The 27,081-nt window shown below is 41.1% G+C and overlaps 1 protein-coding gene across 4 annotated transcripts in view; it reads right to left on the reverse strand.

The window, feature by feature from the left end:
* The window catches only part of LHFPL2 (LHFPL tetraspan subfamily member 2), a 118,570-nt gene extending 91,752 nt beyond the window's left edge, over window positions 1–26,818 (reverse strand). For all 4 annotated transcript variants that reach the window (XM_090130511.1, XM_031610168.2, XM_090130505.1 and 1 more), the window contains exon 1: window positions 26,624–26,818. The gene's annotated coding sequence lies outside the window, so the exon portion shown is untranslated. The remainder of the gene's footprint in view (window positions 1–26,623) is intronic.
* Between the last annotated feature and the right edge of the window lie 263 nt (window positions 26,819–27,081).

The following is a 27,081-nucleotide window of genomic DNA, read 5'->3' on the forward strand; positions in this document are numbered from 1 at the left end:
CTTAGTGCACAAGCTTCAGAACTGGAAAGGATATCTTCTTCATGTACATTCTCGCCTGATAAGAAAAATCAACAGCTGTCCATTCTGGAAAACAGACCTTTATCCTACTAGCACGATCACAAGTTAAACTATGACACTGGAGGAACCTCCGGTCCCAATCTAGATAAAGAAATTTTTCTTCAGATAAGGTCTCATTTGCATTCTTCTTTGCAAACAAAAGAACTGGCAAGCCCTTCTTTTGAGAGGGTGGAGATCTTATTAACAGCAACCAAAAAAAGATAACCAAAGAACCTTTTATAACAAACTTCCAAGTCTTAAGCAAAGCACCTACTTATCAGAAATTTACCATGTTGGTAATATAAATAATTCTTGTTGCAGATGAAACAATGACACAAAGATTCCAGTAATTCTAGGAGCAGTAAAAATGTATTAGGTCATACTGCAGAGAAAAACAGGCATACAACAAAACAGTAAAAGTAGGATCACATCATTCAGTCTAGCAGCACCATGAGAGCTTACCAACAAGCAGCTGACTGGCACTCTTAATCACTTCAAAAATAGGTTTGCCAAAATGTGCCTGCACTGAATCCCACTGGAACCTGAGGTGTGCTTTAGTTCACAGCATCACAGGCTGTTCTTCAGTTAAGTTTATTCAACATGATTGTGTCATATAAAAGGGGAAAAACAATCAAGAAAAGGCCATCCTATGCGTCTTTAGTAGCTCCACTGATTTGCCCCTACTCAACCACAGCAAGACCTACCTTCCTAGCAATGTTTCTCTTTTTCTTTTTTGAAGAAATTACCAGTCCTTTTCTCACAGAAGAGAAAATAATCCTTTTCCCCCATAAGATGCCACATAAATCTAATCTTTTTCTTTCTAGCTCTCCTTCATCATATCAATCTCATATTGCAGGTGTTGCAGAAAAGATCTGACTGGACTTGTAATTGTGCCTCACATGACTAGTACACTACTTGCACAATAAATACAGTGAAACTCAGTTCTCATTCAAGGCAGGACAAATCCAAACAGCTTCAAAGATGGTCCAGATTTTAAACATGTCCACAGTATACGAGCTCCATACTTGTGTTGGGAACATGATGGAACACAAGCTAGAAATGCGCACCTGCAGCCTGAGAGGCCAACAGTATCATGGGCTCCAACAAAAGGGTGGTGGCCAGAAGGAAGAATGAAGTGATTGTCCCCCTCTGCTCTGCCCATGTGAAGCCCTGTCAGTAGTGCCACATCCAGGCCTGGAGCACCCAGCACAAACAGACACTGAGCTGTTGAGTAGGTCCAGGAGAGGCCATTAAGATGATCAGAGTGCTGGAGCACCTCTCCTACAATGAAAGACTGAGGGAGTTGGGATTGTTCAGTCTGCAGAAGAGAAGAGGCTGCAGGGAGACATTATCATAGCCTTCTCTTTCTTTAAAGATAGTTACAAACAGGAGGCATTTTACACAGGTGTGTATATAATAGTGACAGGAGAAGGAGAAATGGCTTTAAACTAAAAGAAAGGGTGTGTAGATTAAATGTTACGGGCAAATTTTTTTGCTCAGAAGGTCACAAGGCCTCGGCACAGGTTGTTACGCATGCCCCATCCCTGGAAGTGTTCAAGACCAGGTTGGATAGGACTCAGTGCAGCCTGACACTCTAGATGGCAGCCCTGCCCATGGCAGGGGTAACTGAATGGTCTTTGAGGTCTCTTCCAACCCAAGCCACTCTATGATTCTGTGAACTCAGACAGTAAATGTTAGCCTGTTACAGCAAATGTAATCTTTAAACAATCAAGCTCTAACAACTCCCAATACACAAACCAGAGGATCAGATAAAAACTATTGCCTCTTAACTGGCAAAATATTTAATCAGTCTGAATAATCACTTAAAGAAATGTAGATCCCTTGATTCCATGTGTTTAAACATTAACATTTTCAGTTTGAAGAAAGTATAAGCTGGTTAGATATATACATGTACATATATACACACACTTAAGGCTACCTGCAGTCCATTTTCTTTGATATAGAAAAACACACAGTAGACACCAACAAATGGAAATATTTACATATGATGAAACTTTCTTAAGCCTACTTAATTATCAACTAAGAACCTGATGGTCTGAATGCTGTTTCTGATTTTATGATCCAAGCCAACTTTCTCAATTAAAGCCTTTACAACTTGTAGAACAACAAATAATACCTGAAAAATGTACCCAGTGAAACAGTTTAACTCAATTGCTGATAAACCTCCCCTCTCAAACAGCTAAGATCAGTCTTTTCTCATATTTCTTCAGGAGAGAATTATGAATTTTAGAGAACAAAGCTGACTTTTAAAAACCCATTTATGAAAATCCATTTGAAAATACTAACATATTAGCACATCCCAAGTAAATACTCTTAAGTAAGCACTAAAAGCATAAGACATTCTACAGAGTACAGAGATTTTAGCTCTAATCCTAGTATGTTTAAGAAAACCAAGATTACTTCCCTTTGATCTACGATAAAAACCAGTCAGGGATAGTGAGCAGTACATCTTCCACTGTCTGCCCTCTGTACGCTACTTTTACCGGAGCCAGTGATTTTCAGCTCCTTAGAAAATAACCAAGCCTTAAATACTCAGAAATGATCTACAGTGAGAAACAAAAGATACATCATATCACATACTTCCAGAACATATTAACAAATACAGCATAACTCTTTTTTCTTTTTTTAGTTTTCTGGTGTATTGTAAGTGAAATTTTCAGCCACAGCTGGTAATTATGAATGTCAAGTTAACATTAAATTGCTTCTATTGACACTTCATAGAATGAATCATAGAATGGCCTGGTTTGAAAAGGACTACAATGATCATCTAGTTTCAACCCTCCTGCTGTGTGCAGGGTCGCTAACCACTAGACTCTGGGATGTGCCCAGAGCCACATCCAGCCTGGCCTTGAATGCCTCCAGGGATGGGGCATCCACAACCTCCTTGGGCAACCTGTTCCAGTGTGTCACGACCCCCTGAGTGAAAAACTTCCTCCTTATCTCTAACCTGGATCTCCCCTGTCTTAGTTTAAAATCATTCCCCCTTCTTCTATCACTATCTACTCTCGTAAATAGACGTACCCCTCCTGTTTATAAGCTCTTTTCAAATATTAAATGAGGTCTCCCCTGAGCCTTCTCTTCTCCAAGCCCAGTTCCTTCAATCTTTCTTCATCAAAGTGCTCCAGCCCTCTGATAATCTAAGTGACAAAAATATCAAATACAAATCTAAGAAGACAATGTATCTGCCTGCACCACCAACACAGATACGTCAAGAATCAGTTCTTTATGGGACTTTAAAGTTTCTGTCACCAAGGTGAAGACAGGGCCACTCCACACCTGAGGAACTGCACCAGAACCCAACATCTGCCTCCACTACTAATAGCAGATAATAATCCATAATGTCACTTCAATCATGAGATGGAATGTTGTACTTTAAAATCCTTAAGGATCCTGGGGAACATATACATTAATATATATTAATAGAAATTAAACATGGGGTTAATACTTAGGTTGCTCCTCAAGTAATGCCTCCTATTTTATGACGCTGGCCCGTGACATCAAAGGTGGATATTGGTGCATTGATGGAAGAGGTTGAACCTCCCCTCAAACACTTTCTCCCACCTTGTACTCCTGACTATACAGCTCTTAGCTTAAGTAGATCAGCCTCAGGGTTCAGCCCCTACTCCCTCTCTCCCAGATAATTGTGTATCCTCATGTAATTCAGAGGCAGTTACTGGATGTGGGTTGCCCACCCCACTGGGAGACATGAATACAGGTCACCCATTTTCCATGCAAGCTCCCAGCTAGCTGCCAAGGTAGCTGACAGCACCATCTCTTCAACTGCAACAGCTGATGGACTGCAGAGCACACCTCCAGAGAGGATCTTACATGGATAGCAATGACCATTACCTCTGAGACAGGTGCCTCCACTCCAACAGGAGGGAACAGACACACAGTTTCTTCTGTGGTCTAACTGCAGACCACACCATTCCCTATGACATTTCTAATTTTTTCTGACTACAAACATTGCAGGCACTAGGCCCAGGTAACATGAATCTGGTGCCTAATTTTTCAGCTATACATGAGATACATACATGGAAATCCCTTGAAATTATATCCAGCATTTTCTTGACTAATTACATTGTTATATCAATTTCTGGCAGAATTTTAAAGCAAGCTACTCTGAAAACAAACTTATGAAAGAAAAATGAGTCTAGAGAGAGAAGGATTCAGTTTTCTTTTCCACATACAATTCATTTTAATTATCATCCTGAAAGCAGATCAGTTAATTGCCTGGAACAATTGATTAATCATTATTTTTCTTTTTAGGTAGAAGTCTTTACATACTCAGACTGAAAATCCTAGCATGAATTAAAACAGACCTCGTTTAGTATTTATTTTGCAACATAACTGTTTTCAAGTTATTGTTTCTGCAACATAATGGTAACTCAACATTGCTTAGGTACGTACTTTCATCGTTTTTCAACATCTGAAATCAGTTACACTAGCTAATAAAGTATTGTATTATGTTTTTCAAGCTAAGCATACAGATGTGTCTCTAGGCCTAAATAAATATGAAGGTTTTATTTCACAGAATAACAGGACTTTCTTCAAGGCACTACAGTAGAAATATGATTTGTTTTTATTTTTCTATACTTAAGGGGATGTCAAACAAAGCTAATTTGGCAGGGAGAAACAGCAAAGAAAAGAACCGTAACTTTTTTGTTTTGTTTTAAACATAGGTTGCTCCAAAAGTAATACCTCCTGCAGATTTGCATGGAAACTACAACAGACAGAAAGAGCATTATAATACTATTTGGTAAAGCACATACTCAGCTACAAAACGTTCATTTTTAACACAAGTCACACCTATTAGCTATACATTTTTGCCAGCAATGAACAAAAGTCTGCATGCTGCACTGGTAAAAATCTGTACCAGTGGAGATGACTATCCTCACTGTCACCACTGCTGAAATGCATCACTCAGCCACACTGTGCTCACATCCACTGTTTGGTCTCCATCAACATTCAGCAAGTGTCGATGAATGTCTGAGTGTCATTTTTTCCACATGGAGCAATTCAATGACATATCTTTGTTTCATATGCACTTCCATGCTAGACACCATTTTGTCAGACTGCCCCGCTGCTGCCATCTGTCACAGGGCAACAAAATTAGAATACAATCAAAACGCGTAATTGATTATATTTTATTTAATATATTTATACAAAATAAATTGTTATATATACATATATTTAATACATCTTATGTGTGTGTGTGTGTGTATATATATATACACACACACACACACACATTCTTTTGGTGAAACAAAAGTATACTCATGCTGAAAAGATTTGAATACCAAACAGAGAAGTCTGCAAATGAAAGCATGCCAAAACCAGGCCTGTAGTGGGCACACAACAAAATGACAATGACAAAAGATCTTGAAAAGTATCTTGCCTTCTGGACTGAAGTGACGTATTTCACCTGGGAAGAACACTTTTTTTTTTTTTTTTTAAGATCAAATGCACATGTTGGTACTTGAAATTGGAAATAAGACATGGCAGGCATAAATAAAGCAGTCTCCAGCTGCCACAGTTTGTTATAAGAAAGTAATATAACTAGAGAAATTATTTGGATTTACAGATGTTCCCCATTAAACGGAGGTCTTTTGGAATGTGCTATTTCATACAAGTGAAGTCTCCAAACCATGTTCAGGCTTGTGAGGGGAAGAAGTTCCAATCAGCCAGAGGTTGCTTCTGGGGTGAGCACTGGTGATCCAGCACTTCTTAAAACATTGGAACAGGCACCTGTATGTAGGTGATTGCACTGCAAAATGGAATACACAAAATTTCACCAGCATGGAAGGAACACCGAGAGACAGACAGGTTACCCTGGCTGACATGACATCAGTCCGAGATCTGCTCTTCAGGAGCCTGCATTTTGTCCAATGGACCCTGTGAAATAAACACAGCTACAGAGACACCTAATAATCTGAACAGCACATGAAACAGATTTCTACCTTTGGAGCCAGAAGGGCACCTATACACCTCTAAGGATCACATTAGTCTTTTCTGGGCATATTGTTCATGTTCAGCTCACTGTCCTGTGATCCTCCACTCAGAAGTGCCTCATTTCATAGCATCATAGAATGGCCTGGGTGAGAAGGGACCTCAGAGACCCCAACAGTTCCAACCCCCTGCCATGGGCAGGATTGCCACTCACCAGATTAAGCTGCCCAGAACCCCATCCAACCTGGCCTTGAATCCTTAGGGGGTAGGGCACCCACAGAATCTCTGGGCAGCCTGTACCAGTACCTCACCTGTTCTCTTATTTCTATCTCTGTAACTTTCTGTTATTTGGCTTCAGAATCAGCTTGCCAACCTACCCACATCATTACCCCTTTCTGTTATTTGTCACACCACATCATTCTTTTCCCTGTCATCAGTGATTTTTAAATGCACACGGAAAGCTCTTTCTATGCTGCAACTCAGATAGAATTAATTCAGAAATGTCTTGATGGCTCCCTTGCTCAGGAAGCAAGGCTGCCTGACCACAGGGTCCCTTCAGGCCTCATCAGCTCCAGTTCTGTGACTCTTCAAAGCTTGACAGGGGTAACACAATGCTTTGGTTCATGTCACCAATAAGATCAGTGAAGAGCCCATAGCTTATCTGGAAACCCAGCCGAACACTGACAACTTCATATTTACAGTTACACTAAACATCAGTCATTTAGCCATGTTAAAGCTCATTCTTTGACTTTGCCCTGTTCTACTCTGTGAACAAAAATGGTGTTAAAAGGTTAAATACTTGACCTACATTTATTACATCCTTATCTTTCACTTGAACTTGTTGCTTTGTGTAGAAGTATTACTAAGTTAATTCAAACAGACAAACTTTCCACAATCCCATACTAGTTGATACTAGCTCAACACACTCCTTTTAGCACCTATTAATTCAGTCCCATCATGGTCATCACAACATCCTGCCTTAAAGCTGACTTTCTTGGCACTTCCACGAAACTCACCCAGCACCTTTCCCTGGAGGAGACAGTGTGTGCTTTTCAAGTAGCACCCTGTTCTAAGAAGTTAACAGTGCTATGACAGTCTAAGCAGATGGTAAGATTGAAGTTACTGGCAGAGGGTCCAGTGACCATTTCTGGTGCTTCCTTACTCACCAACATCAATGTCCTCTTACCTCCATAGGCAGCAACAACCTCACTGTGGCTGGCAGCACAGTCCACCCAAACTATGTATCCAGCTGTCTTCTCAGCCTCTCCTCCCCAGCAGCCCATTAAAAAAAAAAAAAAAACCAACAAACAACAACACAGTTCCAGTCCCAGTCTGTGTTGTACAACATTAAGTCATCCCATGTAATCTAATAAAATAAAGACATAACACTGATGTCATCTTCTCATCTCTTAAACCACTCCAGAAGTAAACCAGAAATTGGAAGTATAGGGGGTCAGGATAGGGGTGCAAGTAGAATAAACACAGCAGGGAACTTGCTGTTCAGCTTTTCCAAGTTTTCTGCATGCACTTCTTTGTCCCAGAGGATTTTAAAGGATACTATTATGGATGATGTTACTGGACTGAAATCTGTTTTCTTATAAACCTGTGAAGAGAGCTACACTGTCTCTTCCAAATTCTGCACAACACTAATAAAAACCTCACTGTTTTTTCACTCTCATTTGCAGTTATACCATTTCTATTGAGTAATGCACCAACTGTAAAGTTTGCAGTGTTCCTGATACAGTAAACTCAATTTTATAGTCCTTAACCCAGGGATTAGGACAATCACACCTCTGCGGCACACTTAGTTTAAACAAGATTTGCAGCTGGTTCCCCTTTGTATAGATAGTGATCTAAAATATATATATAGTTCTGGTATAGTTCTGGTTCCTTTTTTTCCCCCCAACAGTTGGAGTGCAATTATGTACCCTGTACAGAGCACTTACATACACAATGCAATGATAAATTACCAACAGTCAGTGCCCAAAGATTTAAGCCACCTGTGAGGTGAAATATGACTAGATTAAGTTCTGAGAATATTGATTATTATCCAACTCCAAATACAAAAGATTAATGTAGGAAAAAAAACCAAACACTACCAAAAAACCCATGACCTTAAATCAGCTACATGGTGCATCTTACGTGGGCACATAGAATCTAGTGGATAGCACTGAGGAGCATTATGAGTTTTGTGTTATGATGGGCAAAGAGACACTCTGTAAATGTCTGAAAACTTTAAATCCGTTACAAAGCTGCATTCAACAGCTGGGAACCAGACTTCAAGATCCAGAGGCTCTCTGGCAATTTTGTGCTCTGAAATGATTTGCAAAAAAATAGTGTGTGGACACTCCTCTGAGTTCTATGGCAATTGAAAATAGGCATGGCATGGTTATTGCTGAAAAAGGGCTCCAACAATGTCTATGCCAGCAATGCTGGTTTGTTTTTTTAGAATGCATTCCAATTTACATTTTGGATTTCTGTACATGCAGAAGTGATTTATTCTCAAATATACAATCATAAGTACTTGTATAACATACAGTCTTGATGACCAGAAAATAAACATTCTATTAATTTCCTCTTACTGTGCACAATACTCACATAACCTTAAGCCAGATCTCCACCTGTCCTGCAACAATACCATTGCCAAATGGGTATTCTATTTCAGTGCTTTTAAGAAAAGTTATTTTCTCTCCATTCAGATCAAAAGCTCATATAAACTTAAAATACAAATATTCCCAAACTAAAGACTGTCCACAGCTTTTTCTAAATTTACTACAATTTTCATCATTTTCTGCTATAATTCGATGCTGATATTTTCCCATGCAGTTAGTAAGCAGTTACAGAAACGAATGGAAGATTGCCTCTCTTCAGAGGCTGGTCAGCTTCTGAGACAACTTCAGGAGGATTCCAAGATTTTGTTAACATGAACTCAATAGTGTAATGGCCTTAAAAAGAAATGCTCCATTTAATATTGATCTGTAAGCACTCCCTCCTGCAATTAAGGCAGCAGACATCTGAACACAACACAGCCTTCCACCTTCCCAGTGGGATGGGGGAGAGAATTGGGAGGGGAAAAAAGTGGAACTCAGAGATAAAAAACAACCAACAAAAAACAAGTGATGCCAGAAAAGCAGAAAACAATTGTGACAGCACAATTGCTTAGCACCCAATGACCAACACCCAGCCAGACCCTGAGCAGCACCTGCCCACCCCCGGCCAACTCCCCTGAGTTTTATAGTTTTTTTTCATATCACACCATATTTCACATCACACCAGAATATCCCTTTGGCCAGTTTAGGTCAGCTGCCCCAGTTCTGTCTACTCCCAGCTCCTTCTGCCCAACAGCCCCTCACTAGCAGGACAGCATGAGGAGCTGAGAAACTGAGATGTCCTTGGTTCTGTGCAGCACTGTGCTGAGCAACAACTAAAACACTGGTGTGTTATCAGTATTGTTTTTCTCCTAAAAGCTCTTAAAGCATAGCATCATACAACACCATGAAGAAAATCAACTCTGTCCCACCTGAAACCAGGACACTCCTGAACAGAAAGAGAAGTAGATAAAATGCTGAAGACATTATTTAACACATACATATTTCCTCCAGAATGGAACTGTTTCCCTCTACTTCAACAACTGAAAGCAACTGCAAGTTTATCACAGATCATTCATGGTTTAACTACTACTTAGACTTATCCTTTTTAAGAATTGGAATTTTTGTATTTTATATTCTAGCACATATATTTAATTAGATCGATACAAATGACTGAGATATTATTTTTCAATTCAGTTCTATTCACCAAATCTAGGCCAATATAGTCAGTTCCACCTCTCCCAAGCAAAATTAAACATTTCCCAAACCAAACTGTGCTAGTTTCAGCTCCTGAAGGGTTGAAAGGCAGGGCAGCTTTACAAAATTGGAAGATATTTAAAGCAACAACAAATGATTAACGTTAGCTTTTCCCTCAGCCATTCTGAGATTAAAAGCAAATGCAACACACACAGTGTGACTCTTCAAAGAAGTATGGGAACTACCATCACATGCTTGGAGGCCTTTACACTCTGATCATTTGATACCACACAATGAGCCCCCCGTATCGTTCCACTTCTCCAAAGAAGAGGATGTGCAAACTCAGAATTTTGTTCTTCTATAGAAGCCAAATAATAATAAAAACAACAATGCTGCAGTGCATGTCTACAAGAAATTTTAATGTAAGCACAACAATTTCTTGCTCACTGATACACTCAGAGGCTGGTGACGCACTAGAACGGGTTGCCCAAGGAAGTTGTGGATGCCCCATCCCTCGAGGCATTCAAGGCCAGGCTGAATGTGATTCTGGGCAGCCTGGTCTAGTGGTTGGTGGCCCAGTTGAAACTAGGTGATCATTGTCGTCCTTTTCAACCCAGGCCATTCTATGATTTTATGACTGCTTTCTTGAAGGCAGATCTGCATTCAGGATGAAAAAACCTTGACTCGTCATGAGTTTTCTCCTGAGAATAGCAGACTGCTGAGCTCAGGGCGCACAGACCGAACAGAAGGCCCCACAAAATGGAAGTCTGTGCGTACAGGATTTGTATGTACACAGTGCACACAAACAGCATATGGAAGCTACATCAGTATACATAGCACACAGCATTTACAGGGAAACATTTACTTCCCTGATAACGGGGATGAATCTTTACATAAATAACAGACTCTGAAGAACTGGTGCTGTAGAAACAGGAACCTTCCACCCAAAAAAAGCTCAAACTTCTGTCACTCTGCTCCTTTCAAACCAAAGGAAACTTCAATTTCAAATCCACGTTCACATCTTCATCTATATATAAAAGGTAAACAATGACAGAATTAGATCCTATTTTAGAATAAAATCCAATAAAGTATTTTACAAGTTTACAGGAAATGTTTCTAACAATCACATTCATAAAAATGCTACTGTTACAAGATGGAGGAGCAGAAAGGTGAGGGATGGTCTGTTCAGAAAGCAGTAGGTATAGAAAAAGAGAAAGAATATTCTTACTTCAGGAAGGTCCATGCAGTCTTTGAGGAGACAGATCACCAAACAAGATGCTCTCAGCTCCACTGCCAACCCTTAAATAAGGTCTGAGAAGGGGTAGAGCTAGATTCTGGCTCCACCCCTTCTGGTCACTCATGTGCACTGCATGAGCCTGAGTTCCCTTGGGTTGGCCCTGCCTTCCTACCACGTGCTCAATCATGTGCTCAATCACTGGTTCAAGACAAGACTTAGCATTTCTTTTGTCACAGAAAGTCATCCACCTGTGTGCATCTTGTGTGAGTTCTTACCTCATCACCAGGAGAAGGTTCAGGACACTTGGTGCAATCAATTGCATGAACCAAAGTCTCCTATCTTACTGGTTCCATCTCGGTGGATGCATCAGACACCTCTGGGGATTTCCCTGAAGGAATACAAGTGCACATCTCCATACTGACAGAGACTGAGAGCACTTTTCCCAGTTTTGAGCCTGCAAGCAAGGGGCAGTAGCCTGCCTGCATTAACTGCTCTAACAGCTCAAGTTCATTTAAAAACAAAACAAAAGCCAAAACTGTTCTCTTAGAAAAGAGATAGAGAACAGACAGTCTGGTCAGTCTAGGTCAATGTAAGACATTGAACAGAGTATCCAATTTAATTTTAACATATCTGACTAATGTAATCTTTGCTATTTGACAGGAAACAGTTTCAGAGAAAATTATTTCAATACACAGAGTAACACTGACACATAACCTATGTTTTCTTCATTTCAACCAAATATCATCTTGTTTCCTTGACCTCATTTCATCATTTAACAAAGCCATTAAAAGAAGTTTTGTTTTGCTCAAAAGTAATCCCACCAAGCTTTGATCAGTTTGATACCTTTTTCTTAATGTCTTTGATTTTATCATCATCTTTTCATAATAGGAACCTTAAAGAGCCTGCAATTCAAACAAATGAAAATGTATTCCAGAAAAGAGAGGTAAATTAGGAAACAGTGAAGAGATGTGTTTTCGTTTCTTTCTTTCCTAGTCCATAGGCTATTTTCACGTATAACAATTGGAACTGATTTTTTTTTTCACCATCTCAAACTCAGATCTCAAGTATTCTCAACATTTCTTAGCATTCTCACTCATTCTTTTATCAGTTTTTAGTGTTCTCAGTCCCACTTCCTTTTCATTTTAAACTGCATAGCAGCTAAATAACATTTTTCAAGATACATCTTGATGTAATGGTTTTCTCGCTGTTATTTTTAATTTGGGAAGCTGGATGCTGAGCAAGGGATGATACTACAATGTCTGTATCTGCTAGTATTTTCTTAACAGATTTCTGTCCTGCAAAATTATATATTAGTACTTGTATGGGAACTGCTGAATCAGAGCCTGAACCTCTGATTGATCACCTGAGGCAAGCAATGAGTCAGCCAGCAGCAATTCACCTGTGCTGCTGAAAGGGGTGGAGCCTGCTCCATCTCTCCTAGACCCATTTAAGAGCTGACTAGGAGGGGAAGGATCTCTTCTGGAGATCCTCTCCTCTGGAGTTTCATAATGAGTCTAGGATATGGGTAAGCATTCTATCTATTCTCTTTTGGTGTAACTGCTTAGCTAAACTCTCTGGTATATTTCATAATTATAACATCTGTACATTCATTGATTATACAGTACTGCACAAGAATCAACTCTGAATTTCAAAAAAAAAATTATGATTATTTAAGAAATCATCTCAATTATGGCCAAATAACCCTTTTGTTACGCACCTAATCAAACAAAACTAGGATTTTATCTCTGTACATTGGACTAGAAATGCATTCCTGAAGATAGCTATATAGTAAGTAATCAGATTTTCCCTAATATTAAATAGTACAAAAATTCAAACACTTTGCCACTTGCTTTTATATTTTTCAGACAGCATATGTATTTAAAACTTGTACAGCCTCCATGCTAAAATAGCTTTCCACCGTGTTCCAGAATAAACAAATGTATAGGTGGTGAATCTATCAGCTGAGCTAAGCAAGATCATCAGTACAAGTAAGTGAAGGGGAGGCAAAATAATCTCCCTCTAAAGGCAGAAACTCATTTAGCCATATAAAAACAAACATACAAACAAGAAGAAAAAACATATAATCATTAGGGAAAATTGTTTATCTTCTTCTTGTGAACTGATACAATAAAGAACAGATAGAGCCACAGTGTGGGCCACATCCAGGAAATCTGTGAGGTCTCCTGGACCACACACTCTGTACAGAAAGTCACACATCATAATCATGAAGCAACCAGTTCAGTCTTGGCAATGCTCTAAACACTGAAATATGGCTAAAACTGTTTCTGCCGAACTGTTTCTGCCCCCTCATGAACTGTTCTCCTGGCCGAACTGAACTCCATATATTCCAAGGGCAGTTCAGGATGTGAGAATAGCTATCAGCCTCTGCTCAGACCTTAACTCCCAAATAATTTCAGTGTAACAGGAGAAATAAATCTGAGTTTGCAATGTTTTCTATTGACTGCTTCATTTATTTTCTAAAAACTTCAACACGCGAGAGCGTACAGAACTGTGCTAAATCTCTGAGATGCAGTCAGCAACCACAGAAGTGGGTGCAGATCAACTCATTTCAGCCTAGAAATTAAGAAACAACTAAACATCTATGCAAAAATGAAGAGACAACCCAGTACTTCCCAGTTATGTTAAGTCAGAGGAGGAGATGAAGGTTTCCACTCAGTGATTGTTTTCCCTCTAACTGTTGACAGGTAGGGAACACTACTACAGTAAAGCAGCCCTTATAAATAATGATGCACACACTATCTTCAAAGCAAAGCAGATGAAATAGGAGCCATTCAAAACTTGGCTCTCAGCACAGCCATGTTGATGGAAGAGGGACCAACTGCTGAATCATCTACTCCACTCTAAGAGCATGCAAACTTCACAGAAAAAAAAAAAACCATCAAGCTTCTGTTGCACAGACAGGTTTAGGCTGTCTATAAATACCCATTTATAGCAAAATCTTGATCTTGAAATCTTCATCTCAGTCACGTGTATAAAAAAAAGTTAATAAAAATTAAGATTCTAGGCTTAAAATGTGGATTTGCCTCTACATACTAAGGACAATATTGAAGTGCAATTTACATTCCTCTCATTCTTCATAAATGAAGACTACTACAACATTCCTCAACTGTTAATGGAGTAACAGGATACGCATGTAATGATAAAAAAAAAATAAAATAATTGAAACTAAATTCAGAGCTACTGCTATATATAATTTGTCGGGTATCAAATAATTATCACTTACATGGGATCAAGCACTCCTTCATTAGCTTTGCAGATGACACCAAGTTTTGTGGTGCACCAGTAGCCAGAATGCTACCTCCTTCTCTGAATAAGGAGATACTAAATGGAGTACCGAGCTTCTGAAACTCTGCAGGAAACCGTGGGATATAAACATTATAAAACAAAACACTGCTTTTTAAAAAAGAAACTGGAAAAAAGCTTTATATTTTTTTAAGAATTTGACTGGGGAGAGGCACCTATTGGTCTATGCTGCACCACAAAAAGTAAGGATTAGATAACTTTTTCCCCTTAGATTGCAAACTGGTTAACCGTGTTACACAATGGGACCGTAATTGCCCATTCTTCATTATCAGACCAACATCTGCCTGAGATGAGTCATAATGTCTGAAGAATTCAGAGATACTGTGGAGTATACTATGTGTTTGCAAGACAGACAGGATCTTCTCAAATACGTACAAATATCTAAAGGACAGGAGTCATATGAATCAGTCTAGGCTCCTTTTGGTGGTGCCCAATGACAGAACAAGGGGCAATGGGCACAAACTGGAACGTAGGAAGTTTCATACAAACATGAGGAAAAACTTTACTTTGAGTGTGACAGAGCAATGAAATAAGCTGTCCAGAGAGATTTTTAAGTCTCCCTCCCCTGCAACCTACTGCAGAGTACCTGTTTTAGAAAGAGGTTGGACTAGATGATCTCCAGAGGTCCCTTCCAACCCCTAAGATTCTGTGAATCTGTAACAATGAATGACTTCTTCAGCCAGACAGACACAGGTTTGAACTTTCACACTACCATGTGCAGAATGTGTAGAAAAATACAAGTGAGCATTAACAGCACTGATTTTTATCTTTCTTTGTTCAGTCATTATGGTAAAGTAGATTGGAAAGGGACATGTTCATTTTCCCAGTTATCCAGCTAGCTTTTGAAATATCCTCAGTGCAAAACGTTTTTTTAAAGCAGTAAACTAATATATTCTGTGTAGCTGTAGGAGGAAACATAAATGGAAAATAAATCAATAAACATCAGATCAGTGCCTGCCTATGTAGATTATCCCTTAACAAGAACTCTGTGGCCATACATAAGGATTCAGAATGAAAAAAATTCAAAATTTTTTTTTTTCATGTTAGAACTTGTTGAGCAAGTTGTTGATATCTTTTAGACTCATATAATAAAGAACAAAATTCCCTGACAACCAATATCTTTCTATTAATATTATCGCCACAGTCTAAATTTTAACTGTGGTTAAATTATGATTGGAGAAGAGGATAGTAGTAATGACTTTTAGGAGTGCATTTAAATAATGATTTCCCTTTCAAACTTAACCTCTGAAAATAATTTTTAACAGTTTTCTCCCCCAGAATAACACCTGGTCACATAAGGACTTGGTGGAAGAATCATTACTGTAGATACTACATTAGAGGTCAATGATCAGTTAATAGATTGACTGATAGCTAGGATAGAAGGCCATTTATCTTTCCCCCCCCCCCCCCCCCCTTTCTTTCTCAGCATAACTCAATAGTGAAAGATTAAATGAAAAACAAACAAACAAACAAACAAACATCAAGAAGATTTCCTTTAGAGTATTTTCACAATCAAATCTAACACGAGCCCTTCAGGTGTATTCCCCAGTTCTCTGACAAAGAACTTTGTTTTACTGAAGAGCACTTCAGCTACAAGGTAGGCTTCAGGCATCTAAAGAGTAGCTTCACATTATCTGACATACTACTCAGAAGCATAATCAGTTAATGCCATGGCTAAGCCTTCACCTGTCCATGTAGAAGAGGTGTTTTAGTGGAACAGAAAAGCTGGACCACTTTCCAATCTAAACAGAAGATTTATCTTCCTCTATCAATTCAGGAACACACAGCTGTGATACTGCTGACTATGACTAACTCTGTTTGGCACAGCTTTAATAAACCTTCAGAGAGCAGAACTGTATTTGCTGTGTGCAAATATATAATCAGTTCAAATATTTACAGGTACTAGAAGATGACATTTGAAGATCAGAAGACTTCTGAGGTTTTCAACAGTTTATTCTTAAGGTAGTCATAAAATAGTCCTGAATTAGCGTTCACTCAACATGCAAAGATCAAAGGGACCACTATATACAAACACCCCAACAATAACAAAACAGCACTCACAGTTATTTACAACAAACTTCAATAGCCTCACCTACACAAACCCAAACGTTCTTCTCAGACCTCTGCACACTCCTGCCTTCCCCACCTCCAAAGCCACATACTTCAACCTAGCTCATAACAGATTGTGAAGTGAATGGAGCACTTGATAAAAACATACTTTAGGGGCAGATGTGAAAGCAGACTACAAATGCAATGAAGGGACATCCTACTACCTACTGTATGACCCTTGCCTCTGTAGCCTGTTCCCTACCTCAGTAGCATGAGATGATGGGGAACCTAGCTGCTGCTAACACAGAGTGCACAGAATGGGTTAATACTAGCTACAAATTAAAAAAAAAGCTCTATGGCAGCTCAATCACTGAGCAAGTTGTCCACATCCAGGTAAAGTCACTTTCCTCCACATCTCAGAACACATAGAAAAGGAGCATAAAATATTTTAAGAGTACAAAAACATAAGGAAAATTTAGATGGTCAGACATGAAGACATCTGCAGATACAATCTGGAGCAGAAAGCATTGGCAATTTAACTTTCATAGCCACTTTAGGCAAGTCAGCAATGCCCTGTTAAACGTAGCAACACGTGACAAAAAAGCCAAGAATGCATATGAAACATATGGCTCCATGTTCATTAATACCAAACTACCCATCTTGTACATCATCAGTGCGTACAATCGTCATGCAATAAAGACCCCAGAGCAGGTGCAAACACAATCATATCTCTGTGCAGTTCGCCAGAGCAAAGGACACTGCCTTTATGAAGACTTCACAACAGTGCAGGTGGACAAACAATACCTGACCTAGCATTATTGGTTGTAGGCAGACAAATAGTATCTGACACAGAAGATGCTAACATAAGCTTAGTAAAATTCAGGCTGAAAGGGTATGCTTATGGTAGAACTTTGCACCATGTGACTATGCATATTTGATCTGACTGTGAATGCCTTAAAGATATACCACTGAATCCACACTCCAAATTAATCCAGTACATCAGCGTCTGGAGAAAAGTAGGTATCCCAGCATCCTTCTTCCTGTACCTCTCTGTCTCATTCAGAGATAAAAGAACTTTCAACCTTTCCTCTAACTCTACAGGCAATCTCACATATTTTGTGGGCATGTCAGTATACAACTAAAAAAATAAAATTTCACATAACTGTTGGAGAAAATAAATCAGAAAAACTAGGATTACAGACATCGCTGCTTAGATTCCCCAAACAAGACAACATGTATTATCTCGTCTGGCATTTTAGTAAGGCAGAAATAAAACATAATTTGTAGTGAGCACCAACTGGCAGAAGAAAGACAAAAGTTCATGTAATGTCTGTGTTTTGTTAAAAAATGTACTTCTGTCTTAAATTATAAAGAAAACGAATAGGAGACTTTTAGTGTAAAAAATACAAGATTTGCAGATGCTACCCTGAGTTGCTAGCTCAGAGAAAAATGCGTCTCAAATTTATGCGAGTTAAAAAGACAAATCTAGAATTACGCCAGGTCAAATCTTCTACCCAGTACCCCTGTCTCCAAGAGCAGCCAAAAGCAGATGTCTGGGGAAGAGGATAAGAATAGTGTAAGCATTTAGTCATACTTTCCCCAAATAATCTCTAGTCTCAATTTGCCGTTCAGCGTCTTTCAAAGTCAGGGGTCATGCTTATGTATTTAATAATCCTCTGCAGACCTTTTCTTCCATTCATTTTTGTCCAGTCTCCCTTTGAATTGCTATAAATTTTCAGTATCCACCACACCACATCCTGTAGAGTTACACAATTTAATGACGTGTGAGTGAAACAATATTTCTCTTTTTTTGCTATTCTGAATCCAACACCTTCTAGTTTCATTGACATGCCCATTAGTTCTCATACTGGGAGAGACAACGACTTCTATCACTCCTGGCATCCCACGCATGATTTTATAAAACTATCACTGCATCCCCAGGTGTCTATTTTCCTCATCAACTTAATTGTTCTTTGAATGGAAAGTATTATACATTTGCAATTGTCTTTGTAAGACTTAACTGGGTGTTTCCCAGTTCTAATGAAACCTTCCTGAGATGGTGGTTCGTAAATGCATGTAAGCACTGAAGATGTAAGTACCCTCAGGATACAAATGGCAGACTTGTGCCCCATTCCTTTAAGAAAGAATCCCAATAACCTAGATTCCTAACATTCCACTTGATTTTTTAACTGTGACATAGTCATGGAAACATTTATTGTCCAAGATCTCATATCTAAGAGATAAGTCAGCCCAGAGCCTATCACTTTACAACCATGGTAGGTCTGGTCTCCCTGTCCCAACATTTCCATCAGTTTATCTTCAACGCTCAGTTGCATATACTGTTTTTTTGCTTAGTTTCTTGGTCTTAAGAATACTTTTGCAGGTGTTTGTTACCAGGAATTACACAGCAGCAAATGCACACTACAAGTTATTATTTGTTATGAATTGTGTATGAACAGCACCGGCAGTCAAACAAATCCATGTGCGTCTCTACAGGTAACCTTCCTCTCTTGCAATAAGAAGCCATTTACATCCACTGCTGTTTTTTTTTTTTGCTTTCTTGCCCATGCAAGAAGCTTTGCTTTTCCCCACCATAGCAAACTGTTTTCCTTAAGAGCTTTTCTGAATTCTTAGAAACATAAAAATCACCCCTATCTCCACTATCTGTATGCTTCCAGGTTTATAAGCCACTACTGCCTCTTGAAAAACTCATGTTCTCTCTGCCCCACTATCTCATGTTTCCATTAAGTCTATTCCTTGGTCACCCACATGTTGCAGACCACAGTCGGCAAACCACTGGCCTGTGGTCCCTCTCCTGGATTCCCTGTAAAGATGCCACACATTCACTATGTTCAGCCCTCCATTACCAGAATGTTTCAAATAAAACATCACTGCATATTTAGCAGTTACTTCATTTCTGAATCAGTTCTTCTGCACCTTCCAACAACAGTTCAAAACTGACCTTCTAACAAGTCTTCCATGACAAGGAAGTCCATTGCAAAAACCTCCATTCATTTCTCTTACTGCAAACAGAAAAGCAAAACATCAACTTAACCTTTCTATTATTATGGCCTTACCTTATTCCCTGATAACGTGTTGGTCATACAGACCCTCTGGAGAAATTCCCACTCCTCAACTTATTCCTCAGACTCTTTATTAAACTGCCTTCTTATAGTCATTAAGTTTTGCCAGAGTTTGTCACTTCTCTGTTCCTCTTTCAGACACAAATGTATTTTAAGAACTAAAGCCAATACTCTTGAGAATGTATTTTTCAATGAGCACTGATTATGCAGTGACCTACTACTCACATTACAAAAACAGCTAAGGATGTAGGGCATTCGTTTCTTATAAGAAGTATTATCTCCATCACCTGTAAGCTAACTGAAAGACTTGAGAAAGGAGGTTCTCTCTGAGCATTAACATCTGCACAAATTGCTTTTCCCAACCAACAGGATCATATGAGGTCCAGTGAATTTTTCATTCCCCAGATTCTTCAGTACATATGGCTAAAACACTTGCACTACTAGGAAAATATCTTTCAATGGAAGAAAAAAGAGAGAGAGAGACAGTTAGAAATGTCTTCCTTTCTTTAAGGTAAGGCTCCCCAAAAACATCTGTCCATACCCTATAGATGCTGAAAAAGTAACCTACTGTATTTGCAGAAGGTAGTAAGTTTGTTAGAGTCGAGAATTCAAAATGACAAACCTTAGGAATGACAAGAACATGTGCAAAATGCTACAGGCAGGCAGAAACAATAAGCAGTAAAGCAAAGACTGAAAAGGATGTCTAATAACCCTTGTGTTTGGACAAGGATCTGTTTGAACATGAAAAAGTCACAGTGCTGCAAGACAAGCACTGTATTAGCAAGTACGAAGAGAATCCTTTTCCATTTTGCTCAACAATATTAATAAATCCTCAAGGTTAATAGAGTCCTAATTTGAACAGAAAACTTCAAAATAGATGTGAGATGATGAAAGATAACTCAAGAAAAGTAATAAGAATAGCTGAAGTACAAGAAAAAAGCACCTCTGTGGTGAAATAACTGAGCTTGAAGAAACAGTAAGCTAGAGCAGGTAAGAAGTAAACCTAGTAAAACACACTCTAAGAAGACAAAAAACAACTGTTTTCTCTGTTCAGTAGAGATGCAGGATGGTGTGAAATTAGAATAAGAAATGTATGAATTTGATAACATGTAAAGAAAATTTCTCATAGCAAGTTGATATAAGGGAGACTCTAGGGTAACAAGTCACATAAGAGATCTAGGATCATAACTGGAGGCAGATGAATGGACTGGATGAATTCATAAGGTCTCTTCCCGTCCTGTTTTTTTAGGATCATTTCATATAATCACAGTACATCCCAAGCTGGAAGGGACCCACAAGGACTGAGTCCAAGCCCCGTCTCCACACAAGACTATCCAAAATTCGAACCATATGTCTGAGAGTGTCATCAAAATGCTCTGTGAATTCCAGCAGCTTAAGGCTGTGCCCACAGCCCTGTGCAGCCCATTCCATGCCCACTGCCCTCTGGTGCAGCCCCTGTCCCCAGCCCCCAGCTGCCCTCCCCTGGCACAGCTCCATGCCGTTCCCTCGGGCCCCGTCGCTGTCACACAGAGCAGAGCTCAGCGCTGCCCTCCGCTCCCTGTCAGGAGCTGCAGCCGCCATCAGGCCTCCCCTCAGCTCCTCTGCTCTGTGCTCAGCACACCCAGGGGCCACAGCCACTCCTCATAAATTCTGCCCGCTAAACTCTGTCTAGACGTTGTCTAATGGGTTTGTGTCCTTACATTGTGGCACCACAAACTGCACCCCGTACTCAAAGTGAGACTGCACCATGGCAGTGTAGAATGGGTTAATATCTTCCCTCATGTCATAGAAAACAGGTTTGAAGTAGCCTGTTCATACACAGAATATTATCTAGATCTCTCCCTGACCATATCCAGGAAGCTTTAGAAAGAAAGGAAGTCTAAGAGCAGCTAAGAGCTGCATGATCACACCAGAAGTGAGGACTCTTATTCTCTAACAGTCTCCTCAAATGCAGATTGGAAGCAGATGCATACGCTGCCCAGTATAGCGCGTGTAGACATGTGCAACAATCCTGAAAGAAATTGTCTTGTCTATTTACTGTGCAGCATGTACAGTGCATAACAGAAAAACTACATAAATTCTGCCAACACAGGCTGGTCAAACATCAGTGAATCAGAATATTCTTAAGGTGCTGTTTTAGTCTGAACTTTCGCTCTTTCACATCAACATGCGCCTTCTTGCGCTAAGCAAACTCAAGACAGGCTGGATATTTCTGTTGTCCAAATCTGCCTGCAATGAAAAGCAAACTCTAATTCAAGCTGTCAGGGTTGTCATGGAATGTGGTCTGGGTCACTTTGGCATAAAGATTGGCTGAAGGTAATTACACTGATTTTATGCAGCCATGATCACAACTAATGTCTGGATAAACAGGCACGCACAACACAAACCTCATGCATATTTCTGCAAACTGGCTACATCTACTCAATTATACAGCATCTCAACAGGGTAATCAGCTGGGCAGTCTGCGGAAAATCTTGCACTCCGGCTGTCACGTACTATGTCTATTAGTAGCTTAAAGAAAACCTAAAACAGAGAAAAATGAGAACTTAGTTAACTCTTGAAAGATAAACCATACCAGAATAGCACTGGCATGAGAAAAATCAATGCACAGATAAAGAAAGCAGGCAGGAGACAACATTGCCTGAAACTTTCTCTTAGACATAGAACTACATTGTCATTATCATGCTAAACTTGAACTACCAGTTGATGTTCAATTTGTAGGTTAAAATAATTTTTTTAAAGCATAGAAACAGATCCTCAAATATGACTGAATTTTAATGTTAACATACAACCTGTCCATACAGGATATATCAAAGGAATATGCATGTGCTAAAAGACCATAACAAGAGCACACAGCCATTAAAATAGAGCTTCTCTCAAAGTCGTTTGGCAACATATAAAACTGGTGCATCAGCACCAACACCAGTGAGGTGGTCCATTTTTGAGAAAGAAGGTTCAGTGCAAACTCTGGGGAAAAAAAAAAAAAAAAAAAAGCTGTTTACAATGACCCTGATGTACATTGCAATTCACTGACCTATGTAAACTTACTTGGCCTACAGATACTCTCTTGGCGAACACTGTTATAAAATCTGTAAACACAGATGGCGCCAAGGCACCCTATCTGCAACCTCAGCAGATCAAATACGTTTGAATTTATCCTCTGATATCACAGGTGATTCTTTCCAAACCTGTTTAAGGGATTATGACTGGAATCCAAACTAATGCTGCAGCAACCCAAATCCCAGCTATCCCGATAAGTCACACCACCTGAATGAAGCTCCTTGAGAATCTCCGTGGCTTTTAACAAACCATTGCAACACTTCAGTCCTGATGACGTTCAAGTTGTAATAGGAAAAATTAAGCTAGACAGACGGTTTGGCAAAATCTCTTCATTAGCCCTTCTGTAGCACTACAAGCTGTTTAGAGGTGAAAATGAAAAGCTCTGAAGATCAGCTTAATGTACAGTTTTTCCATGTGTTGTTCAGTTACGCCTTACAGTTGTCTCAGTCGGCTGCAACGCAACACGCTTTTTCCAAGGCAGCTTTTTTTCTCTTTCTACAGTATTTGTCTTTCTTAGTTTATCATTTAGTTTCCATGCTCTCACCAGGGAGACTAAGGTCTTTAAAAAAATAAATAAATCTAAGCAACAATATTTAAATCAACGTAAATAAGTACTGTTTCCAGGCAAAAAAAATTGCTGCAGCACTCTCATTGTGCAGGTATGTTTAAACAGCCTGCATTCTCCCTTGAAGAATCCACTGCCTAACTCGGCCACAGCGCCCCGGAATGTAAAAGTCAGTATGATTATGAGGACCAGGAGACAAGGAAAACTAGAGAAATTAATCTTTAATCTTTAGAGTGATCTAGTTATTTATTATGTTTTACATTTACTGGGTTCTAGTGATTGTGTCAACCACATAGCTGTCTCCAGTTATCTTCTACTGTGATTTATTGTGCTTGGTCACGGAAAAGGTAATTGCCCAATTACCATACAATTCCCCAGGTTCAGAATTTCAGATTTGTTCAGATAGATTGGTTATTTTTTTGGTCATTTACTTGACTTTTGTGGCAAATTTATATCTTAATTCTTCACTGTGGGGTTGTTTTCTCTGGAATTGACTTCCACAAGACTCCCTTCTAGAAAAATACATCTAGGAAAACTGATTATTCTATTCTCTGATTAACTGGTGTTAAAATGCTTATCTGTGATCTTTGTCTGACCTTCTAGAGTCTAAACAGAGTGACAAAAAATAAAAGGTAATTAAGAAAAAGATCTCAAACCAGCAGAAAAATATTTTCCAAAATACATCAGTTACATTCAACAGCATAATATGAAAATGACCAAAATTATTTGCTTTAATTGGAAGACTGTTTAAAAATAAAATACCAGAACTGCTCTTTGCACAGGTTTCATAGTGCATGACCACACCCCCCAGCCAGGTAAGAAGACAAGTAATAACAATTTTTTTCTTTGTTTTGCCAAAACCCTACATTCAGTTTAATTCCAGTTCATCTGTAGTTACCATGCTAATTGTGGAATAACATATCATTTTATCTCCACATTTGCAGAGAAGATCTTAGGCACTATGACCCAGGAGAATCCTATCAATTCTTGTGAAAACTGGAAAACCAGAAAGTGGAAAAGGGCCAATCAAAGCTTACCAAGCTTGTCAGCTATAATCACATCAGCAAGTGTCTTCAGCAAAAGGGCTCTGAGAGCAGGCAGTGCCTTCCAGTCACTCACCACCTCTGCCCCCTCTCCCACATGCATTATAACCATTGACAAACCAATGATAGGATCCTCAACAGAAGGAGAAACTGGAAACTGCTCTAGGTTAAGGCAGGCTGGGAAGGACAGGGACACAGAAAAGCTGCCTGCATTGCCAGCTGGCAGCTCAGCAGCTGAGCCTTGCTCCCTGCCCGCAGGCTGGGTGGAGAGGATGGGCAGCCCAGAAGAACAGTATGTGCTAGCACATAGCCCTCTAATGGAGCTGGTCTTACATGAAGGGTTTTCTTCCTCTTTCTCCAGTCCCTTGAATGAGTTGACTTGAAGGCAATGAGGAAGGGAATTTCACAGACTTGTTGTTTCTCCTATAGACAACTAGGTGGCTGTTGCATTTAGGGATGAACTGAGCAGCTGTGTCCCCAGTTGTGACCACCACTTCACTTCTACTGGAAGCCATCCTACTATCCTACATCCTACATCCTACACAGGTACAGCCTGTGTAACATAGGAGGAACTTCTGGAAATACAAAACTTGGAGAACAGTAGTTGTATTCTTCACATCACTCAGAACAATCACTCGTCCTCCTTTCCACTTCAAGATATATTTTTTTAAGTGTCTGCACTGCCACAGTACACAAAACAAAACTAGGCCCGTACCCTGGGGCAGCTACCAGACCCCATGCAGCTCAACCAGGCTCTGCTACAGCCTGGCTGCCTGCAGCACAGCACCCACAGTCCCTGCTGGCCAGAACATACACTACCACAAGCACTGTGCACAGCTGCAGGCTGCAGCACCACCACAGTCACAGCAATCCTGACCCAGACATAACAACACAGCACAGTCAGGAGCGAGCAAGCGAGGTGATGCACAGGCAAGCCCTCCAATTAAGTAGGAAGAAAAGGAATATGTTTCTGTACAGAAATCCAGCATGCAGCCCCAAAAAATTAAGTTCTTAAAAACAAACAACCCAATACTGTTACTTGCCTAACATGCAGGTACATCATCACCCCAGCATTTCCCTGAATGCTTAATAAAAAGCAGATGATTAACTACAAAAAGATAAAGTGGGTAATTTCTTAACCACTTATTAAAACCAACTATCACCCAGACAGAGAAAACTTGAGAAGAAAGCAATGATGTGAGTGTATGGCATGTGCTGCCATTATATACAATGGAAACGGAGTTACAGTGCTACAGAACTGTGCCTGAGATGAAACCTGCTCATCAGGGATGGATGGTCTGTCTGTACCCTGCTTTAATAAGAGGCAAAGAAGGAAAATACTCATTAAGATGCCACAGTTTAACTGGGATTACACTTTTGTAGGATATTTGATTCAGAAGAATATTGACTTGAGTGCCACCAATGCCTTCTAACAAACCACACTTTGTGCACAGCAGATATTCAGGCCCCCGTGAGGTTTCAATGACCAAAAAAACAAGAGGGCTCTCTGCAGGTGTGCACTCACATGGCCAGAACCCAGAACAGGACTGGGGCAGGGCTGGCATTTTCATTAAGGAATCTATAATTGCGCCTAGGGATGTTTTCCTAACAATGCCATACCTTTTAATTAACACACATAACGTTTCCTTCCAGATGAGGTCAGCCTGAGCTTTTTCTTCTTTCGTTACTTCTCACATCCCATCTCTCATTGGGACCGGCGCTCCCGCCGATGGCTGGCAGCACCTGGCCCTCCGGTACCGGTACCAGAGGTAGTGCACTTGGCACAGCGCTCGGCTGGTTGCCCTGGGACCTCACCAGCGCGCTCACGCCTTCCACATGATGGAATCACTCCAACAGACTTCTACCGACGCGCACGCCGTGCCCGGCTTTCCCCTTCCAAAAGGCTCCCAAGAAACAAAACCCTTCTCAGTCCCTTCAAAAGCAGAGGGTAGAAAGGTGCGGGGAAGCAAGAGCACGTTCGGAGGAGCGCTGAGCGGCCGCGACGAACCTCACCTTTCCCCGCGGCGAGGCTGGGGCTGCCATCGGCCGGCACCTCGTGCGAGAAGGGTACGAGAGCGGAGAAGCAGCGCGCTCCCCTTTGGCCGCCGCTCCCCCTCGCCACATCCCGCCCCGCACGGAGCCAGGGGACCCCGCGATCTCAGAGCCCTCCCGTCCCGGCCGAGGCGCCCCGAGTCCCTATGAAGAGCTTCCGCCGCCCCCTCGCGGGAATGGAGGGGACGGGGCGAGCAGGCGCCCTCTGGCCCCACTGCTCGGAGCGATGCGGGCACCGGCTGGCTTCCGCCACGTCCCGTCCCGTCCCATCCCGTCCCATGGCTGCCGCCCAGCCGGCGCTCGGGCAATGAATGGAGCGCTCCCAGCGCTCCGCTCTCTCTCTTCCTGCTGTTCCCTCCCTCCCTCTCTCTCGCATAACTTTTGCGCCGCCGCCTCACCTCCTGCGAGCAGTGCCCGCTCCCCGGCGCCTCCTGCGCGCTGTGGCTCGGCTCCGCTCCGCTCCCGCCGCCGCCTCCGGCCCGCGCCCCGCCGGGCTCACGCTGTCCTGCTCCCGCAACCACCATGCACCGAGGGAGGAGGAATGGGAACCCGGCGAGAGCCGACCCGGCCGCCTCCAGCCGGAGGGAGGGAGCGCGACGAGGGGAGGGACGCGGCGCCTCCGCCCTGCCCACGACAGCCGCCTCCCCGCCCCGGGCTGCGGGACGGGACTCGACGCGGGGCGGCGCTGCGGGCGGCCCGGGGTGCGGAGGGTCCGCGGGGCGCCTCGCGTCTGTCCCGGAGCGGCCGCCGAAGGGGAGCGCCGCTGGGAGCGGTCATCGGACGGCAGCGGACGCCGAAATCTTGAGGGAGTGAGACGGACTGGCGTTCGCCTCCACTGCGAGAGGAGTGGACCCCC

This window comes from Phasianus colchicus, chromosome Z (assembly GCF_987193195.1).
Source record: "Phasianus colchicus chromosome Z, bPhaCol1.hap1.1, whole genome shotgun sequence".
Lineage (NCBI taxonomy): Eukaryota > Metazoa > Chordata > Aves > Galliformes > Phasianidae > Phasianus > Phasianus colchicus.